Source organism: Lepidochelys kempii, chromosome 1 (genome assembly GCF_965140285.1).
Source record: "Lepidochelys kempii isolate rLepKem1 chromosome 1, rLepKem1.hap1, whole genome shotgun sequence".
Classification (NCBI taxonomy): Eukaryota; Metazoa; Chordata; order Testudines; family Cheloniidae; genus Lepidochelys; species Lepidochelys kempii.
This window is the reverse complement of record NC_136380.1, coordinates 185,803,727-185,822,951: the sequence shown is the minus strand read 5'-3', so window position 1 is coordinate 185,822,951 and position 19,225 is coordinate 185,803,727. Positions and strand designations below refer to the sequence as shown.

General features: G+C 44.9%; 1 protein-coding gene across 1 annotated transcript in view; it reads left to right on the top strand.

Moving 5' to 3' along the window:
- The first annotated feature begins 666 nt into the window (after positions 1 to 666).
- The window catches only part of LOC140895078 (uncharacterized), a 53,769-nt gene continuing 35,210 nt past the window's right edge, over positions 667 to 19,225 (top strand). The window contains exon 1 of the mRNA XM_073304321.2: positions 667 to 1,919. The gene's annotated coding sequence lies outside the window, so the exon portion shown is untranslated. The remainder of the gene's footprint in view (positions 1,920 to 19,225) is intronic.

The following is a 19,225-nucleotide window of genomic DNA, read 5'->3' as shown; positions in this document are numbered from 1 at the left end:
TACAGGTAAGGCCAAGCCAGGCAAGACGGAGGACGTTGCTGACAGTTTTCAAGCCCAATCTAGAAGTTAGTTTTCTATGCTGAAGAGAGAAGCTGTCTGGGGAATGGGAAAGGAGAGGTATATCTCAATACCCTTCCTAGACAGACTCTGAATCATGTCTGTCTCCTCATGTCTTCTCCATTGGTGAATTTAGCTCACTGGCACAGTGACTGAGGGTGTGTGTCCACTGCAAGTGAAAGGTGTGATTGTAGCATTATACCCATGCTAGCTTTAAACGATGCAGTGTAGGCATGGTGGGCACCGGCTCAAGCACTAGCCAGCAAGGAGAGTATAAGCCCTCCAGGGATCCTGGGTTGTTCGCCTCTGCGGAAGCTGTGCCCCCACATCTACACTGCTATTGTTACCTATGCTGGCTAGATTAAAGCCAAGGTAGGTTTGCCTACCTATGCTACAAGCACTCCTTTCCCTTGAATAGCCTGAGAGAGAAGGTGAACTCTGACCTCAGAAGGAGGAATATCTAGAGCTGGCTAGAAAAAGGTTTATTTTTCCTGTGAAACATTGTGATTGTTCTTTTGAAAAACCAAAAGTTTTCAGTCAAACTACTGAAAATTGAAAATTTTAGGCTTTTAGGTTTTCTAATGAAAAATAAACCTTTTTTGAGGAAAGCTGACATTTATCAAACCCGATTTTCTGTTCACACTCTCCTTGGCAGAAAATATTTGGCCAACCTGCGTGCCCTAGACCTTGTAGAAGATAGGTGGGGGATACTGTGCTATCCCTCATCACACAGTTCCACAGAAGGCCTGCCAAGAAACACTGAGGTTATGGGAAAAGCCAAATTATTAATTATTTGTATTTCAACAGCACCTGGAGGCATTAACCGAAGTCAGGGCCTCATTGTGCTAAGCACTGTACATGTAGAGTATGAGACCATCCCTGCCCCAAGAGCTTACAAGTCACCTGAAAGATCCTATTGGGATCCAGGAAGTGGGCGGGCAGAAGGATCCACAGGGGAGGATCCACAGGATCTGGAAGCCAAGTGATTTCAGAGGACAGCTAATGAAATAACAGGGACAGGAGTGCGGACAAAGGGTCAAACGAAGGGAATCTGACGGGGACACCGAGGAGAGAACCTTGGACAGTGCCCACTGCTCCTCGAAGGCATCAAGGGAGCCAGTGGACACCGCCCAGAAGAACTCTGCCCGGATGCGTGAACGGACGGAGGATCAGAAATAGGCCCCACAGTCACAGGAGGCCCCGTCTGCCAATCTCCTCTCCCTGGTTTTATCGATGACCACTTTAGCCAGGGCCAGGAGGAGGTTGACCACGAGGTCCCATGACTTTGTGGGGCCACGGATAGGTAGTGCATAGATAAGAAGGTGAGGGGAAAAGTGCAGCCAAAAACGTAACAGGATATCTAAGAGGAGCCAGAATAGGGGCTGCAACCTGGCGCACTCCAGGTAAACGTGCGCCAGGGTCTCCCTCACGCTGCAGAAGTGGCAGGTGTCCGGGACAGGGGGCAGGTTAATGCTCATACAATAGCCTCTCCAGTTAATATCTGCTCTCTTACTCCCCAGGATGTGACATGCTTGAAATCATTTACTCATCAGCCAGTTTTATCCTTAAAGAAGGAGATCCCCTGACCTTGAATTGCACAGTGTGGCATCAACAGAAACAGTCTTCAGATCTGACGGTCTACTGGTGTAAACTGGCGGAAAATCAGAACAGCTGTGCTAGGGTTGGCAAAGATCTGGAATGCTTGCTATCAACAGAGCACTTAAATCCCCAAGCACGGGTCAGCTTGTCTCTGCTCCTGCAGATTCATAATGTCAGCCGTTCAGACAGCGGTGTTTACCAGTGCAGAGCCAATGCAAGTCACCAGACTGCTGTGGGTCACTATATCAGAGTGAATGTAACAGGTAAGCAGTGGTAGCTTTTAGGCTTGTTTTGGGCAGGGAGGTGCTAGAGGCGAGAGGGGCAACATATTCTTGTCCTTTACATTTGTCTTTGTACGATAAAAAATATGTCAATGAATTGCATCATCTCATCCTGATGCAATGATATCACACGCTAATGTAACCTCATGATATAGGATCGCTGTATTGTGCAATTGGAATCAGTTTAAGGCTTTTAAATTTTCTCTCCAGTTTGTCTTGCTGGATGTGGGACAGGAATATGAAAACTGAGGTGTTCTTGAATTTCAGATTGGCTGGTGGCCCCACTTCATCTACTAGGGGTGGGAGCAGCATGCTTTGTATTTTGGGTACCAAAGCAGTTCTTGTAGGTAATTTGGGGGGGGGAAGGAAGAGGGGCAGACAAGGGCATGATGAGAAGAGTGTTAGAGTGACGTGCTGCCAGCCTGTAACTCAGAGGCAAAGTTCATTCCCACACTGGCTCGCCTGATATTGCTCCTATTTTTAACCACAGAACCTGATACATTAACACGTGGCAAAGAAATGCTTTAAATTGAAGACTGGGTGTATATGAGCATGGAATCCTTAGTGTTGTGGGTGAGGATCGCCCACAGCTGCCCTGAGGTGAATGTAGATTTTTGAAGCGTCCGTGCTCACAGAGATGGGGCTCACAAGGTCAGGGCCAGCACTGCTGAGCTACTTCTCACAGAGCTGAACTGCTTTTCCGTTTCACACGAATAAGAAAAAAATGCTGTATAAAGAAAGGACAGGAAGGACTGAGAAACACCAGGATCCCTGCCACCTTCCCCCCTGAATCCTCTTGGTTGATCATGCAATATGTTCTCATCTGAGCTACAAAATGACCCCTGCTCAGTGCTCCAAAGAAAAAGTACATCCCTGGGCTGGATACAGAATGTTCCTGAGCCGGACAGAGGAGAGTGGCTGAAAACCCAGCTGTCAAGCAAGTGCTGTTTGGGAAACTCTTCAGAAGTTCAGGGCAGGTTTGCACAGCTAATAAGCCAACAGGGAAGTCAGAGAAAGGCAGAAGCACAGCCCTGGAGGAATCATTCATACCATGTGGGATAGCCAGTGGGATACACCCTTGAGTATAGGCAATACCGTGTGTGGACTTTTATGCTGCAGCTTGAGGGAGGAGGGCCAGACAGATGTGGAGCAAGTGTGTGTTTGACATTGTGCCCATGCTTGGTCATTTGCCAAAGCTATTGCCCCTGTGAATCCAAGCAGTTCCCTAGTCCAGACATTCTCTGTTCCACCTCCTTGTCCACAAATATAAACCAACATGCTATTCTGCCTTTAAATGACTTTCCACTTCAGCATCACTCTCCTTTCCTTCTGTGTTCCAGACTCCAGTTCCAGCTCCCCAAACCTGCCAACATCAGTTGGCCCCGCTTCTTTTCACTTATACAAAGGAATGATTTGCCTTGCAGCCACACTATTATTTTACACTTGCTTTTGCTCTCCCCATCCGCTAACCCCCACCTGTACATGTAATGAGTGAGCTGTGGACCACAGTTGCTAAAAGTGGCAACCAAACCTGAACTCGACCACACTGGAGTCACCTCACTAGTTCTTATGCATCATCTTCACAATGCAGTGCAGCATTGTAACACTGCAGCATGGTGTTACGTTGGAGCCTGCCAGAGTCACGTCTGTGCTACTCTGACTGGGAGGAGCAGGTTCATGTTCTTTCCAAGCCATTCACACAGCCTAGTTGTTAACAATGCATCAAAATTATATTCTCATTCACCATACTGCGTGGCGCTTTCTCCAAAATGTTTCAACTCACTTTTAATTTTTTTTCTTTAGCTGCCTTCTCTGTGGCTTAAGAAAGCCGCTGTGGTTTGAGTTTACAGTGAGACTCAGGGCAGTTCCGCCAAGTGTTTTTACTTACCTGCACTTTGTTCATGCTTGTAGCAGAAGAATTAAATCATGTGAGTTCTTTGAACACCACAAGGAGTCCAGAGGCTGTCTCCCAAGGCAGCAAAGCTCTGAGGATGGATTCCTGGCTGGAAAAGACATGGGCACTGATCATGATACTCTGGCTGACCCTTTCTTAAAAGGTAGGAAAAGATGTATACATTCTCTAAAGAGAGAGATCCTGTGATCTGCCATCCTCTAAGATCATAGTAGAGCCACACAGCTGGATTTTCAGCATGACCCCGTTTTCCTTTTTCTTAAGAAAACTGCTATTTCGTGGATTGCTTCATCTCCCATCACTGCCATACCATAGAGATGAATGGACTAGAGTCCTTAGCCAGAAAGGCAAAGTGAACCCCACTCTTAGTAATGCCTTTGTTTTCATGGGGTGGCACAAGGTGCCACTGCTTCAAGCTTGGTCTCCTGCAAGCAGTAAGAGTGACATCTGTGGTTTTCTGACGACTTTTATGAAGCAGGCCGTGTGGCCCCAGAGCTGATTTGGCTTATGGGCTCTAAGTGTTTCCTGTTATATGTGGTCATGAGCCTCTAGGGATTCGCAGGCAGCCCTGAGATGTGGTAATGTGATCTGAGCCATTGTGCAATCAAATATTGAGTGTGAAGCCATTTAGTTGATTTAAAAATGAGATGGCCGTCTTAGAGGCATGATGACCCTTCAGCTTGAACGCTGGTCTGGCTTTTGGGGACTTAAGCCAGTCTGTATTTGGACAAGCTTATGCTTTGTTAATGTTGACATAGCACTTGACTCATTAATGGGCAGCTAGTTGTTTTTATTTCTTCGGGCACATGTGACGAAGATACAGTTTCTGGTGCTTGGGCAGATTCCTCTAAACAGCAGAGTAAAAGTTAACAGACTAAACTTCTATAAAGTTGTAATAGCAAATTCATTGTATTGCACAGGACTGCATTTCAGCATTTCATGGAACACTGTTTCTGAAGAAGGATTTTCAGTAGCTTAATGTCTGAGCACCTGGACGCCAGCTCTGCAGGATTATTTATTGTTTCCTATACTAGTGGTTAAGCCGTCAACACCCCCTCGTCAGACAGAGGGACTCTCACACTCGTCAGCATTGGAAGTGGACTTCTGTAGTCTCTGATGTCAGTCTTGTGTGTTTTGTCTCCGCTATTACTGAGGATGGATTTCTCAGTGTAGAGCATTTAAAGGGCAGGAAGAGATTTCTTTCCGTGTCTTCTTTCTGGACCTATCCAGAGAGATCTTCTAGTACGCATTGCCTCAACCTGCTACGCTCGCTCTTTAAAGAAAGATTCCACAGTGCTGCTTTTCTGTGCCACTCTGTCATCCGCATTGTCTTCTGCCATGTTCTGTTTTACTACCTGTTCTCTCTGGGTTGTTTTAAGGGTGCTGGAAGTTCTTATCTAATCCCAAGCAGTGGGAGGTAGAATTCTCTACAGAGGGTTTTGCAGCTTTTGTAGCGTTGGGATGGATTCCAATTGGATTTATACTACAGGTCAGTTTGGGGAATTGGAAAGAGACCCTCCAGGGATTAGCTCCTAGATACTTGTTTGTTCGTTTAGGTCCAAAATTGTGTGTGTGTGTGGGGGGGGGGAGAGGGAACAATATACGACTTTTTAAATTTCAGTTAACAACTTCTTTGGGGAGCAATTGAACATCCTCCATGTGTACATTGTGGGCTTCTCAGAGCAGAGGTCACACCTTCTTCTCTGTTTGGAAAACTAGCACACTGTGGGTATTTCTGGAAATAGCTAAGTAATAACTGTAAACCTAAACACAGCAGCAGTGGGATAGTGCATGAGAACTTGAAAATGGCTGAAGATTTAAAGACTAAAGGTTAAATAGAATGTTCTACAAACAGAGACCATAAATGTGCAAATTATTTTTTAAAAATTCTTCCATTTTAATAATTGTAGACTTTTTAAATACAGCATTTTATCTTGACTATATGCTTTTAAAAACAGGTGGCTTTTTTGCAAATATAATTCTATAAATCTGCTTTGGGGCAATAGGGAGTTCCTTTTAGACACAAAATTTGCTACCAAATCTACATGGGAAGGCACTGTGTTTATATCTGTTGGCACATGCATGAGCATGATGCCTCTTGGTATTTTTGTTTCAAAGTCCATGAGTAGCTGCCCTGCTTCTGGTGTTTGATAAGCATGTCTGACCTATGCCATGTTGTAATAGTTGCGTGCGCTGCATGGAATGTAAAGGTAGAGAATTGTCCTATAAATGAATAAAATACATAAGTCATATGATGTCTATCTCCCTATTTATCACTGAGAATTATCCTAGTTATTTATCAACTCTGAAGGGCTGTGCTTCTTTTTATGTATACTCTGTGATTCCTTTCATCACAAGTAACCTGAGAGTAAGTGCTCCGTCTGAGTTGTTGAAATAATAAAGTGTTTGTTTATGGCTGACAGAACCTGGTGCTCAAAGAGCATCCTCACCTTGCAGAGGCAGCATATGGCATGTGCGTTTCACCAGGCACGTTGGGCAGGAAGAACATCGTGTGATGCTATGGTTTGGGTTCCACTAAGATGACTCAGGCTCCGCTGAGGTGTTTTTAGGACTGTTATTCCTCAGACAGCACTCTGTATAGTCACACACAGGAACACGATTCTAGTTCTGTAGCATGGTATAGCTATACTCCCATCTAGTGGTGAAAATATAAGTAGCAATTAAATAAAGAGACTAATGAGAACTCTCATATTTTAAACTTTGCCAGGCACTGGAAGAGAAAATAAGGATTGTACCCGCAGAGAGACGCACTTTACTTAAGAAGCTAAAATCTCTTTGAACTTTCTTGAGTTTCTATATTCTATACAACATACAAGGTATAAGCCTTTTCATGTACAGCAGCTACAAGACAAGTTGTTGCAACCTACAACCCCCAGGCTATATATGTAATCCTTTCAGTAAAATGCATAACCCTTGATCACAGCAGGGCCACAACTAATAGGAGACCATGCAGCACTTCTATACTGGGAGAAAGGATTGAGTTTGTTTCCAGGATGGCTTGAAAGAAACAGAACATATTCCTCAGCTAAGCTACACTCAGTGTGACTCCTGTTTCTATGGAATAGCTACACGTTATTTATCTGTCCAATACTGACAAAAAGTGGGGTCCCAGATAGGTATAGATATTTACATGCAAAAACCTGTAACATGCAGTTAAGGCTGTAGACACTCTGTAGCCCTGTGCTCCCAGTGCCCTTCTAGCATGGGAGAGTTTGATTCCAAAAGCTCAAACGTTGGCAAACCAAGAGTTAAGGTGACATGTCGCACCAAAACAGCCTTCTTTCATCTCTGCCCGAAGGAAATCACAGTATCATTCTCTTCCCTCAGCCTCTGCCAACCAGCCGCAAGTACTCTTCAGATCAGTGGTGCTGCACAGAGCACTGTGAGGGTCCAGTGGACTGTACCAATAGGAGCTCTGACTTGGAGATCTTTTGGGCACAGAGAAAATGGCAGTTTTGGGTGGGGGGGATGGAGGGGTTAAGATATTGTTATATTTCCAGGGTGGGGGCGAGGGGACACATTTGGAGTGTTGGCTATGGCTGGTCAAAAATTTTCCATCAAAACAGTTTGTCAATAGAAAACTGAACTTTTGAATGAATGAAATTTTCAGTGGAAAATTTCAACTTATTTAAAAGCAAGACAAACACTATCTCCCCCAGCTACACACACATATACACACACACACTCATTTTCAGACTTTTGGCTGAAATGTTGAAATTTTCAGTGAAAAATAATCCGTTTTTCTGATCAGCTGTACCATGGCCAAGCTACCTCATGCTGATAGTACCTAATTCTGCTGGAGGATTTCTAGACAGAACACACAGAGTTTTGGTCTAGGCTGGTGTTAGCCGACGGCCAAGGATGTTTGGTGAGGTGCCAGCTATGCCCGTTTATACCATCCGTGACTTTAACCGCTAGGACGCACTGTCCCTTCGCGGCGGGCAGCCCGGGCTAGGCTGACGGATGCCCCAAGGTCCTAACCACCCGTGACTTTAACTGCTAGAGCTCAGAGCTCCTTCGCAGCGGGCAGCCAGGATTGACTGACAGGTGCCCCAAGAGTTTGCCCCGTGGAGGCGGCACAACTCAACGCTAGGCTCTTAGTACTCTCACCTAATGGCCAGGCTTTAGAGCCAAAACGGCTGAGGTTCTTTAATTGTGTTGGCTGCTTTACAGTAAACCAGAGAAAACAAGTCAGGCTTATGCATAAATGGTTACCAAAAATTTATTAAGCTAGATTCTAATCATGTGGTTACAAAATTGCTAGTGCCTACTTATTTAAATGTAGAGATGTTACACACACAAACAAGTTACAAAACTGAAGCCACAATCCCAAAGAAAGAAAACAAAGTATAGAGCTCTATGTCAAAATATGTGTACACTAAAGATAGGAGATCAGGTGTGGGTGCTTCTTACCCTCCTTGCATCTCTCGATTTCAGCGGTGCCAAGCCAGGATCGGTCACTCAATTCCGCGGAAAGACGAATAAGGGACAAGGCGTAGGGACCCTCTTAGCTGCAGAAGCCTTGGGAGGCTGTCACTTATCTGACCAGCAGATAGATAGTGAAAAGCACTCAAAAATCATGGTGCTGTAGGTCCCCTACTTATACCTCTGTACTCCTTTATTCTCTTTCTCCTTTCTTATGCCAAATTGAGGCTGGTCTGTCGGGGTGACGCCAGCTTTCGCAAGAGTAGTTTACACTTGCAAAGGAGAGAAACAATAAGTGTCGACGACTGGACATTTCTTTTATCAGGGTAAATATTTTCCCAACTAGGATGTTGGTGTGTGTGCATCACGCTATTTAGTAGGGGCTAACAGCCATGTCTGTCACAGGGCCTCTGCCTGCTGTGAGCTTAATCGTTGTATCTGTTCCCAGAGGCACATTGTAGCAGCACACCTGTGCTTTCACAGCTTCAAAGGCTGTGCTGGAATATATGTTAAGTGCCCTGTTCCTGCTTCCTCCTGTGTTTCCAGCAATGCTGGTCTGAGGGGGAGGGGCTGGCTGTCTGGCTACAGCTGGGACACACAGAGTTTTGGTTGCTGACCCCTCTCTGTCTCTTAGTTGAGTAAACTGGTAAGTGTTAGGATATTGAGTCCAGAGATTATGGGTGAGATTTTCAAAACAGTTGGGAGACCTTTGTTAAATGTCAGTGACTCTCCCATGCAGAGATCAGAGAAGGCACCACCATTTAAAGTTACAGCACAGTTTAAATAGAGCTATAATGTAGGTAACTGTGTTATTAAAAGTGGCTTGCCAGAAGCAAGTTCTGCTAATACCTCCCAGTCCTCAAATTTATATATTTTTGGCTGTTCAGCAGTTGCAGTAACATACAGCAGAGTCTCCTCAGAAGCGAGCCATAACAATACACAGTGTAACAATCACACACAATTCAGACATTTGATAGTGGCAACTGTTCAAAAAGCCCAAAGAGCTCATTTTAATTTGTCATATACAAGCATCCACACCTCAGCAGGTTATTCTTGAGGGCCCTAGCACTGGTCTCTGCACTACTGTAGCAGGGTGGCTTGTCCTGTGGGCTGGAGAGCCTGGGGCTAAGTCACACCTGTTTACAGAATGAGCCCCACCTGAGCGGAATCAGGCAATTCCCCATGAAGAGCAGAGGTGGCTACAGCAAAAGGGGAAAGCTCAGGGAGAAAAAAGCATTCTGGTAGGATCATGATACCAGAGAGTTTGGAGGGTAACACCCAAGTGAGCAGGAGGCTTCTGAGGGGCAGAAAACCCTGCCTGTGTTTGGGACTGGATATCAGAGCCCCAGTGAGGGGGGGACTGGCTGAGAGATTGGACCAGGATGGAAGAGAAGCCCTAGCGCTGAGAGAACAGGCCAGAGCAAGTATGGACTTTTCTTTGTGTTGCTAGAATGGATTTTAGTTTGGGGCTGTAGATTGTTGTAAACTGCTTGTGGTATTAAACTAGCCCCATGCAGGGGTGCTGTTAACTAGAGAAAGCCTCTATGGGTTCTTAAAGGGCCCTGAACAGAGGAAAAACAAAGGAGGGGAGCCTGCAGAGACACCCCGGCCAGAATGGAGGCTCAGTAAGCAGCAGTCCTGCTACAACCACCACATTTCCTTCTCTAGGCTTTGTGCCCTTGAGCAGGTGCCTCCTGCCCATTCTGGACTTGATAGTCTATTTTAAGGCCTCTCCTATAGGGTTCTGGGATCTTCACAGAAAAGTTCTGACAATACCAACCAATCTGATTCATGATGCCCACATACTGAGGTGTACACATACATGAAATACAACTCCCTTTTAAAATCTATTTTTAATGTATTTTTAAAAGCATAATGGGGGAGTTGGCCTGCCATCAAATGAGGGCCTGTTCACTGGATCCATAGCCCCAGGTATAAGGAAGATAGTGTGGGTATCTTGGTATAACTCGTGCAGGCCCAGGGGAACTATATGTACAGCAACTGGAGTGTGATGCTGCCCACCGTATACTGGTCAGCCTTAAACTGCAGCTGGCTCCTGGTGTTTCTAAGTTAAGTCTCCAGCATAACTTATCTCCAAGAGGCAGGGGTTCCCCTTAAAGAGACTTGCTGATCTGCCTCTGAAGCACAGAGCTCTAGTCCCTGAAGCGGAGGGCAATGGTGGATTAAAGCTGACTAGGTAGCAGAACCATGCTGCCTGCAACTAGATCTAGGGTAGATCCAGGTACTGCTGTGTGAGGACTCTGGCTGCAGAGAAAACGTATGGATGTTTAGGCAATGCAACTGTGTCTCATTCTTCTGGTTACCTCTACTGTTCTATACTATAGGACATGTTATGTTGTGCATTTAACAACAGGGGGCGTTAACATTGCTCTGGCCACCTTACTTTTTTTGTCTAGTTTTAAGAAGTTATAAAGATTGTATGAAGGTGCTCTATTAATAGATGACTATAATGGTCCCCCCTGCCCTCACAATGTATGGCGCTGTGAGAGAGAAGCTGCTTTGTTTTAGAAGATGAGTGTTGTTTTGAAAAATGCAATGGTGAGTGAGGCCATGATTACATGTAGACCGGTGTTGCACTGTCCTCATGATCTGCACTGTGGCATATCTAAGGATACGTCAGAGGAGCATGGAACACTTTAGATCAGTGGTTGCCAAACATTTTTTTTCCCTGCGGACCACTTGAAAATTGCTGAGGGTCTCGGTGAACCACTTAATGATCTTTCCAAAGGTTGTTTGTACTGTTAGCTAACTATTGTAAAGCGCTTTGGATAAAAGTACTATATAAAAAAACCTTAATAAACTTTTTTGTTCTACAAATAAAACTCATATTTTAATATCGGTAGTCTTACCTTTCTAATGCGATGGATGTGCCCTCTCTCCCCCGCCACAGCAGCCCCCGAGCTGGGGCTGAGAGGGAGGGGGGTCTCTCCCTGGCAGCCACAGCCCTGGAACTGGGGAAAATCGCCTCTTTCTCTGGCCGCCACAGCCCTGCACATCCCAAATTTTCCCCCATCCTTCCGATTTCCCCCATGGCTACCACCTCACACGTGCGTCTTCTCCAGGGTTCAGGCACCTAATTAGTGGAGCCATGCCTGCGCAGCTCCACTAATTAGTTGGATGGCCCTTCATTCTCTTGTGTGCTGCTGCCCAGGCTCTCACCTTAGAGGGATCTAACCGCGGACCACCTGAATGGAGTTCGGACCACTGGTGGTCCACGGACCACAGTTTAAGAACCTCTGCTTTGGATGTTATAAATTCTAATACAGTAGTTCTCAAGCTTCTGTACTGGTGACCCTTTCACATAGCAAGCCTCTGAGTGCGGCCCCCCACCCCCTCATAAATGAAAACCACTTTTAAATATATTTAACACCATTATAAATGCTGGAGGCAAAGCGGGGTTTGGGGTGGAGGCTGACAGCTCGCAACCCCCCATCTAATAACCTTGTGACCCCTTGAGGGGTCCTGACCCCTAGTTTGAGAACCACTGTTCTAATAACATTGATGCCAGTGTCTGCTTTTATTTAACTTTTTATTCTACTGCTTTGCACAGCGCAGGCTTTTGCAGCTTGTCTGTTAAATATGCACAATAGCTTATCTAAGTGGTTAGTTTTTGTTAGATTTTAACTGTGAGCCCACATCCTCCTTGGGCAAGCCTTCATGCTGAAGTCTGTTTGTAGCTGAGCTGAGTTGTAGCTGAGGGACAGTTTCTCTGAGGCACTGTTGCAAGACGTTATGGTTCTGTGAGAGGTCAGTAATCTTAATTACTTCTCCTTTAAAGTCGTGGTGATGATGGTAGAAAATACCATCTAAATCGCTGTGTGGCACACAAGCGCAGGACGGAGGGGATTGTGATGCCCATCTATGACCAGCACTACGCGGTCCAGGACTGAGATTGTTTCAGGCAGATCAGAATAGTCATAGAATCATAGAACCATTGGCTTAGAAGGGACCACAAGGGTTGTCTAGTCTACCCGCTGCCAAAATGTAGGATTTGTTGGTTAAACCATCCAAGACATTCATGGGCATCACAGTGAAAAAGAATGAGCAATGAGGATTTAGGAACCGAGTGAGAACAGAAATTGTTTCTAGTCTAGTAATAATGACTTTGAATAGAACTTTGCATAGAGTTTGATTAAAAAAGAGCACCCTAGAATATTACTCAGAGGTTCTTTAGGTTTTTCATTGTGACAATTGGATCTGGTGGGGTTTTTGGTTTTTAAAGGGGGTTGATTGAAAATGGAATTCAGAATATTTCATAGTTCAGGCTGATAGTGATTGAAAGCTTGTTCCTCTGCATTGGCTGTTTGACCTATGGCAGGGGTGGGCAAACTATGGCCCGTGAGCTGCATCTGGCCCATCGGACCTTTTAATCCAGCCCTCGAGCTCCCGCCGGGGTTAGGAGCTTGCCCGCTCCGGTGCTCCAGCTGGGAAGCAGGGTCAGGGGGCTTGCCTAGTTCAGTTCCACGCGGCTCCTGGAAGCTGGAGCAGCCAGGGGGCTCTGCACGCTGCCCCTGCCCCAAGAATCTGCTCTTCAGCTCCCATGGGCCAGGAACCACGGCCAGTGGGAGCTGCGGGGGAGGTGCCTGCCGACGGGGCAGCACACAGAGGGGCATGGCCTTGCCTCCAGAGAGGGGACAGACTGCTGTTTCCAGGAGCCTCTTCAGATAAGCGCCAGCCGGATCCTGCACCCCTGAGCCCCTGCCCCACCCCAGCCCCTTGCCCCAGCCTGATTGACCTCCACACCCTTTGATCCCAGCTGAGAGCACCCTCCTGCACCCCAAACCCCTCATCCCCAGCTGGAGCCTCACCCCCCATGCGCCCCAATCCCCTGCCCCAACCAAGAGCCCCCTCCCACTGTCCAAACCCCTCCATCCCAGCCCAGAGCTCCTTTCTCCACCCCAAACCCCACATTCCCAGCCCTCTCCAGAGTCACCCCCAGCCAGAGCCCTCATCGTGCCTCTGTGCCCCAATCCCCTGCCCCAGCTGGCCCTCCACACAATTTCCATACCGAGATGTGGCCCTCAGGCCAAAAAGTTTGCCCACCCCGGCCTATGGAGATGAATTGGGGGTCTCAGTTCAGTTTCTAGTGGACAGGTATCCACATAATAAATTCCCATCACAACTAGTACCCTGATAGGGTTTTAGCAGGTGTGGGCGGGGGAGCAGTCAAGGATTGCACAGACACATCTCCAGTGGTGGTTATTTCAAAAGGCTGAAGCATAATGGTGCTGCTGCCTATGCTGCTCCTTCTCTGCGACCAGCCAACTCTACTGCAGGGCTGACAATCGGATTCATTTTTAATGAATTTTAGTGCTGCTGAAAGGTAGCAAAACAGCAGTGGCATTTTCCTACCGCAGTATCAATACAAATGGAAGGAGTAGAGCATGTGTTATAAAGGCTTTATCCGGCTGCTATGATCAAGTCTAAGTGACAGTTACAATTTATTTTAATGTTGCAGTAGCAACACATTAGTTAGCACAGAGTAAACAATACAAACCTGAATCTGAAAATAGTCCTTTTTTTTTTTAAATGGGTTCATTTCAGCTATGTTTGGTCCCCTTTTGTGTTTTGCTTTTCATAATAGGCTAAACTATTCAGGGAAAGTAAATCTTAAAAGTCACAAACAATTTTTTTCATTTAATGCCTAAACATCCAAACAAGGGGCAGAAACAATATTATCTGATTCCAGCTAAGCAACACCGTTCCGGTTTACAAGGGGTAAACAGTGAGGTGGCAAAATTTGCAGATGATACAAAACTACTCAAGATAGTTAAGTCCCAGGCAGACTGCAAAGAGCTACAAAAGGATCTCACAAAACTGGGTGACTGGGCAACAAAATGGCAGATGAAATTCAATGCTCATAAATGCAAAGTAATGCACGTTGGAAAACATAATCCCAACTATACATATAAAATGATGGCGTCTAAATTAGCTGTTACCACTGAAGAAAGAGATCTTGGAGTCATTGTGGATAGTTCTCTGAAAACATCCACTCAATGTGCAGTGGCAGTCAAAAAAGCAAACAAAATGTTGGGAATCATTAAAAAAGGGATAGATAATAAGACAGAAAATATCATATTGCCTCTATATAAACCCATTGTACGCCCACATCTTGAATACTGCGTACAGATGTGGTCACCCCATCGCAAAAAATATATATTGGAATTAGAAAAGGTTCAGAAAAGGGCAACAAAAATGATTGGGGTATGGAACGGCTGCCATATGAGGAGAGATTAATAAGTCGGACATTTCAGCTTGGAAAAGGGACGATTAAGGGGGGATCTGATAGAGGTCTATAAAATCATGACTGGTGTGGAGAAAGTAAATAACAAAATGTTATTTACTCCTTTTCATAACACAAGTGTAAGCAGTGTCAGGATGAGCTCCACCCTGACATCTGGTGGTGAGGTGTGGTAAATTGTGGAAAAGAACTTTAGGGGCTGATCTCATTTGCATAGGCACACCCACCACGCCTAGAATGAGACCATAGCTGCCCAAATGGTCACTTTGGCTGCTGTGGGATCCCCAGTGTCTCTGTTATTGGGGCAGAAAGAATAAATTGTTATTACCCTGATTATGGGAACTGTGCTTGGAACTGTACGTGGCCTTTTGTTACGATGGAGGGATTCACCATCATCTAAGTAGCACTCGCTAGGCAAGGGTCATGGGTTCCAAAACTGTGTGAATGGAGAGAGGCTGGGGACAAGTATTAATACTTGGTGGCATGGGCCCCTTGGTGAGGGCCTTACATGCTGATTGCACTTCCTCCTCTCTCCACTGTGGAATATCAGAGCTAATTTTGATTTCATTAGAAGTCTAGTTATAGGCTGCTGAGCTCACTTTGGGCTGACAGTGCACCAGCACTGGGGCTCCCCTACTATAAGCTGAATTCACCTAAGAGCTGAAATCACTGAGTGTTGTGTTAAGTAGTGGGGGAGCCTGAAGATATATTGTGGAGCAGTTTGCGGGACGGCTGGTGAAGCAGTTCGACACGGAGCAGTGTGTGGATGGCAGGAGCTGCTTGTGGGCCGTGGAGCTGAGTGAAGGAGTTCGTGGGGCGGCTGGCAGAGCGGAGCGCAGCTGAGCGAAGGAGTTCGTGGGGCGGCTGGCGGGGCGGAGCGGAGCGGAGCGCAGCTGAGCGAAGGAGTTCGTGGGGCGGCTGGCGGAGCGGAGCGCAGCTGAGCGAAGGAGTTCGTGGGGCGGCTGGTGGAGCGGAGTGCAGCTGCGCGAAGGAGTTTTGTGGGGCGGCTGGCGGAGCGGAGCGCCGCTATGGAGCTATGGGGCGGTCAGCTTCAGATCACGTAAGGTGCCTCTTACCCCCGTCCCATTTCCACCCAGGTTGGGAGGTAAAGCTCCGCCGATAAACTTTCGAACTCTGGGGCTGCCCTGACCAGGGACAGAGACTTTTGGGGCATTGGACTTTTGGGGTTGCTGGACTCAAGAACCAAAGGGAAAAGGGCATGCCCCAATTTGCCTGGGGTGGGGTTGTTTTTGCTCATGGGTTGTGTTATGAATCCGGTTGGTGGTGTTTCCCCAACATAATGCCACATTGTTTCTCTCTGTTATTAAAAGACTTTTGCTACACTCAGACTATGTGCTTGCGAGAGGGGAAGTATTGCCTCTTGGAGGTGCCCAGCGGGGGTGGTATATATTTGTCCCAGGTCACTGGGTGGGGGCTCGAGCCGGTTTGCATTGTGTTATTGGAATCGAACCCCTAGATATTGAACCCGGCCCTTGTTGCTGCCAACTCTGACGGGCAGAAGGGTTACACAAGAACTAGGGGTCACCAAATGATATTAATAGGCAGCAGGTTTAAAACAAACAAAGGAAGTATTATTTCACAAAATGCACAGTCAACCTGTGGAACTCCTTGCCAGAGGATGTGTGAAGGCCAAGACTGTAACAGTGTTCAAAAAAGAACTAGATAAGTTCATGGATGGTAGGTCCATCAATGTGTATTAGCCAGGATGGACAGGGACAGTGCCCCTAGCCTCTGTTTGCCAGAAGCTGGGAATGGGCAACAGGGGATGGATCACTTGATAAGTACCTGTTCTGTTCATTCCCTCTGGGGCAGCTGGCTTTGGCCACTGTCAGAAGACAGGATACTGGGCTGGATGGACATTTGGTCTGACCCAGTATGACAGTTCTTATGTTCATTTTCAATCATTCACAACCATCCTGTCGAGCTAAAATTTATATGCATTGAATAAATTCAGGAAAAATCATCTGCTCATGATATTCCACAAGCAAATAATAAGGCTACTTTTAAAATAAATAAATAAATGATTTTGCAAATTATTAGCTGCATTGTAGCAAATGGTTAGTGAATTGAAAAGGCTGAGTTGGTGCTTTCATTCAAACTCTGGTTTTCAGGTGTTTGAAATTGTATTAAAAAAATTGCCTGATGCATGAGAAGTTTCAGCACAGGTTCTCAACCCAGATATGTGTGTGTCTTGCAGGAGAAAATTGTGAAGAAAATCCATTTAGCTGTGGTCTGAGCATGAATATTATTTTATATAAAATATATATTAAAACATGGTCGTTAAGGGAATTGGTGATATTTCTTACACTCAGATATCAGAAATGTAGCTTTATTTTGTTTATTTTTCTGTGCACCAAACGTTAGAGCTGGTCAGAAAAATGGAATTTTAAGTGTTAAATGATGCCATTCCAAATGACCTACTCATTAGTGTAACGCTTAGGAGGGTGGCCTCAGTGACATATCCCTCCCTTGACTCCAACATACCAGCACATGAGCCAGATCCTAAATCGTTATAGCTCCATTCAAATTGAGTAACCTTTTTGCCAGTTTATACCATCTGAGGCTTTGACCTACTGTGTGTGTGCTGTTATACTGATTGTTTAGTGTAAAGAGACTGTATCCTAAGCTGTTCTCTTTCCTCCATACCCCAAACTAAAGAGTGCGCTTACATTTAAATGCAAGGGTGATCATTCTCAGTACACACAGATTGCCCAGAAGAAAAGCTCTGTTGTAACATATTTGTGTTGCATCAATATCACTGTTTTTGTTTCAAACTGTGAAACTAATTCATACATTCACATACTAATATGTATACTTACAAATGTATCAATATTATGAATAAACATTTCTATGCATCATAACTGCATGGTGCCCTGCACAGATGATAAAAAACATGGTCCCTGCAACAAAGAATTTACACTGTTTTTGCCTTGATCTTGCAAATAATGATGCCCACTTGTATAGTTATGCTCAGTGTCCCACTGATGTCATATGCACAGATGCAACTATTTGCAGGATCGAGTGCTAAATTAGACAACTGTAGGCCATGAAGTTAAACAAAGGATAGGGAATGGGATGAGGGTTAAAACAGAAAATGAGTCATTGTGAGTGAATCATAAAAGTTTGATCATTTTAAAATAAAGACTTCTCATTCTAAGAGAAGCACTTGCAGCTTTTAAGATTCTCTCACCTAAGTGGCTGAAGCAGCACACCTGTGTGATTCTGGAATTAAGGTAAACAGACTGCTCCCTAATGCTGTGCTTAAACATTTGTCATTGTATTGCAAAACAAAAGGTCTTTTCAGAGCAAACACAAATCTAGTTGTTAGTTTATTGCAGTAGTGTCTGGAAGCCACAGTAGGACAAGGTCCATATTGATCAATGCTTCACAAAAACACACTAAGCCACAGTACCTGCTATAATGAGCTAAAGGGTAAGGCCTTGATCCTGCAATGACTCTGTATGGGCACAGCAGTGCAACCCTCGGGAGCCCCATCAATTTTTAACAAGCTATACAGTGGTGTGTTCCCACATAATCAGTTGCAGGATTGTGACCTAAACGGAAGTGATGCTGTCAATAGGATGCTCCATAAGTCTGAAAACTGGGACCCAAAGCATACATATATAATCCAGGACCATGTAGAACACACCAAGTCTTCCATTTAAAAATTAGTTATAGTTTTTGCATTGAGATATCACAGATATCACCAGTTTCCTTAACAACAAAAATTATGCTCAGCCACAGCTAAAAGGATTTTCTTCAAAATTCTCCTCTGCAAAACACATGCTTCTTGGCTGAAAATCTGTACTGAAAATTCTCATGCAGCAGGTCATCTTTTAATGAAATTTTAAGCACCTGAAAATAGCACATTTGAATGAAAGCACCATCTCATTCTTAATGATCAGTACTTCAGCATTTGCTTTAATGCAGTCAATAACTTGCAAAAGTAATTTCTTTAAAACAAAAGTCTCTTTATTTGCTTGTGGAATATCATGCATTGTGTGATATGTTACTAAATAGCATTAAATGCACCATGCCTTATTTCTCTGAAGAAAATAGGAAATAAACAAGACCTCATTTAAAAGGTTCTGGTCATTTGCAGCAAACTGCTGTCTATTCTGTTCTATTATGGAAATGGCAGCACTCTTACAGAAATTACAAAGAAGGAGGGCTTACATTCCCAGGGTTATTCTCATTAATGAATGTAGGTGCCCTATCAATTGATGGAAGATTAGATCCTGAATATTCTTATACATACATTTGCCTCAGTTTTCAAAATGGGATGCAAAGTGTCCAGGTTCTTACAAGCAGAGCACTCTTTGCTGCTGCTTTAGAATATTTGACTGATAAAAAGATCAAATAAAAACACAAAGAGATTTCTATCAGTGAATGGATGCATACTACTAGTACTAATAAATAAAAAAGTCAGCTGTAGAGAGATTGACATTTATTTGTGAAACAAGTTTCTTCATTTTCATGAACCTTTAGTCAAAGCTGGATATAACTTTTGCTGATATACCTTCTTGAGGGGTCAGAAAAAATATCTGAAATAGCCTGACAAAGGGTCTTTTACAGAACATTTATTTTGAAGGGAAGCCAATGATTTGTTTCATGTTCTAACTTTGCTCTTCTCTCAAAACAGGAAAT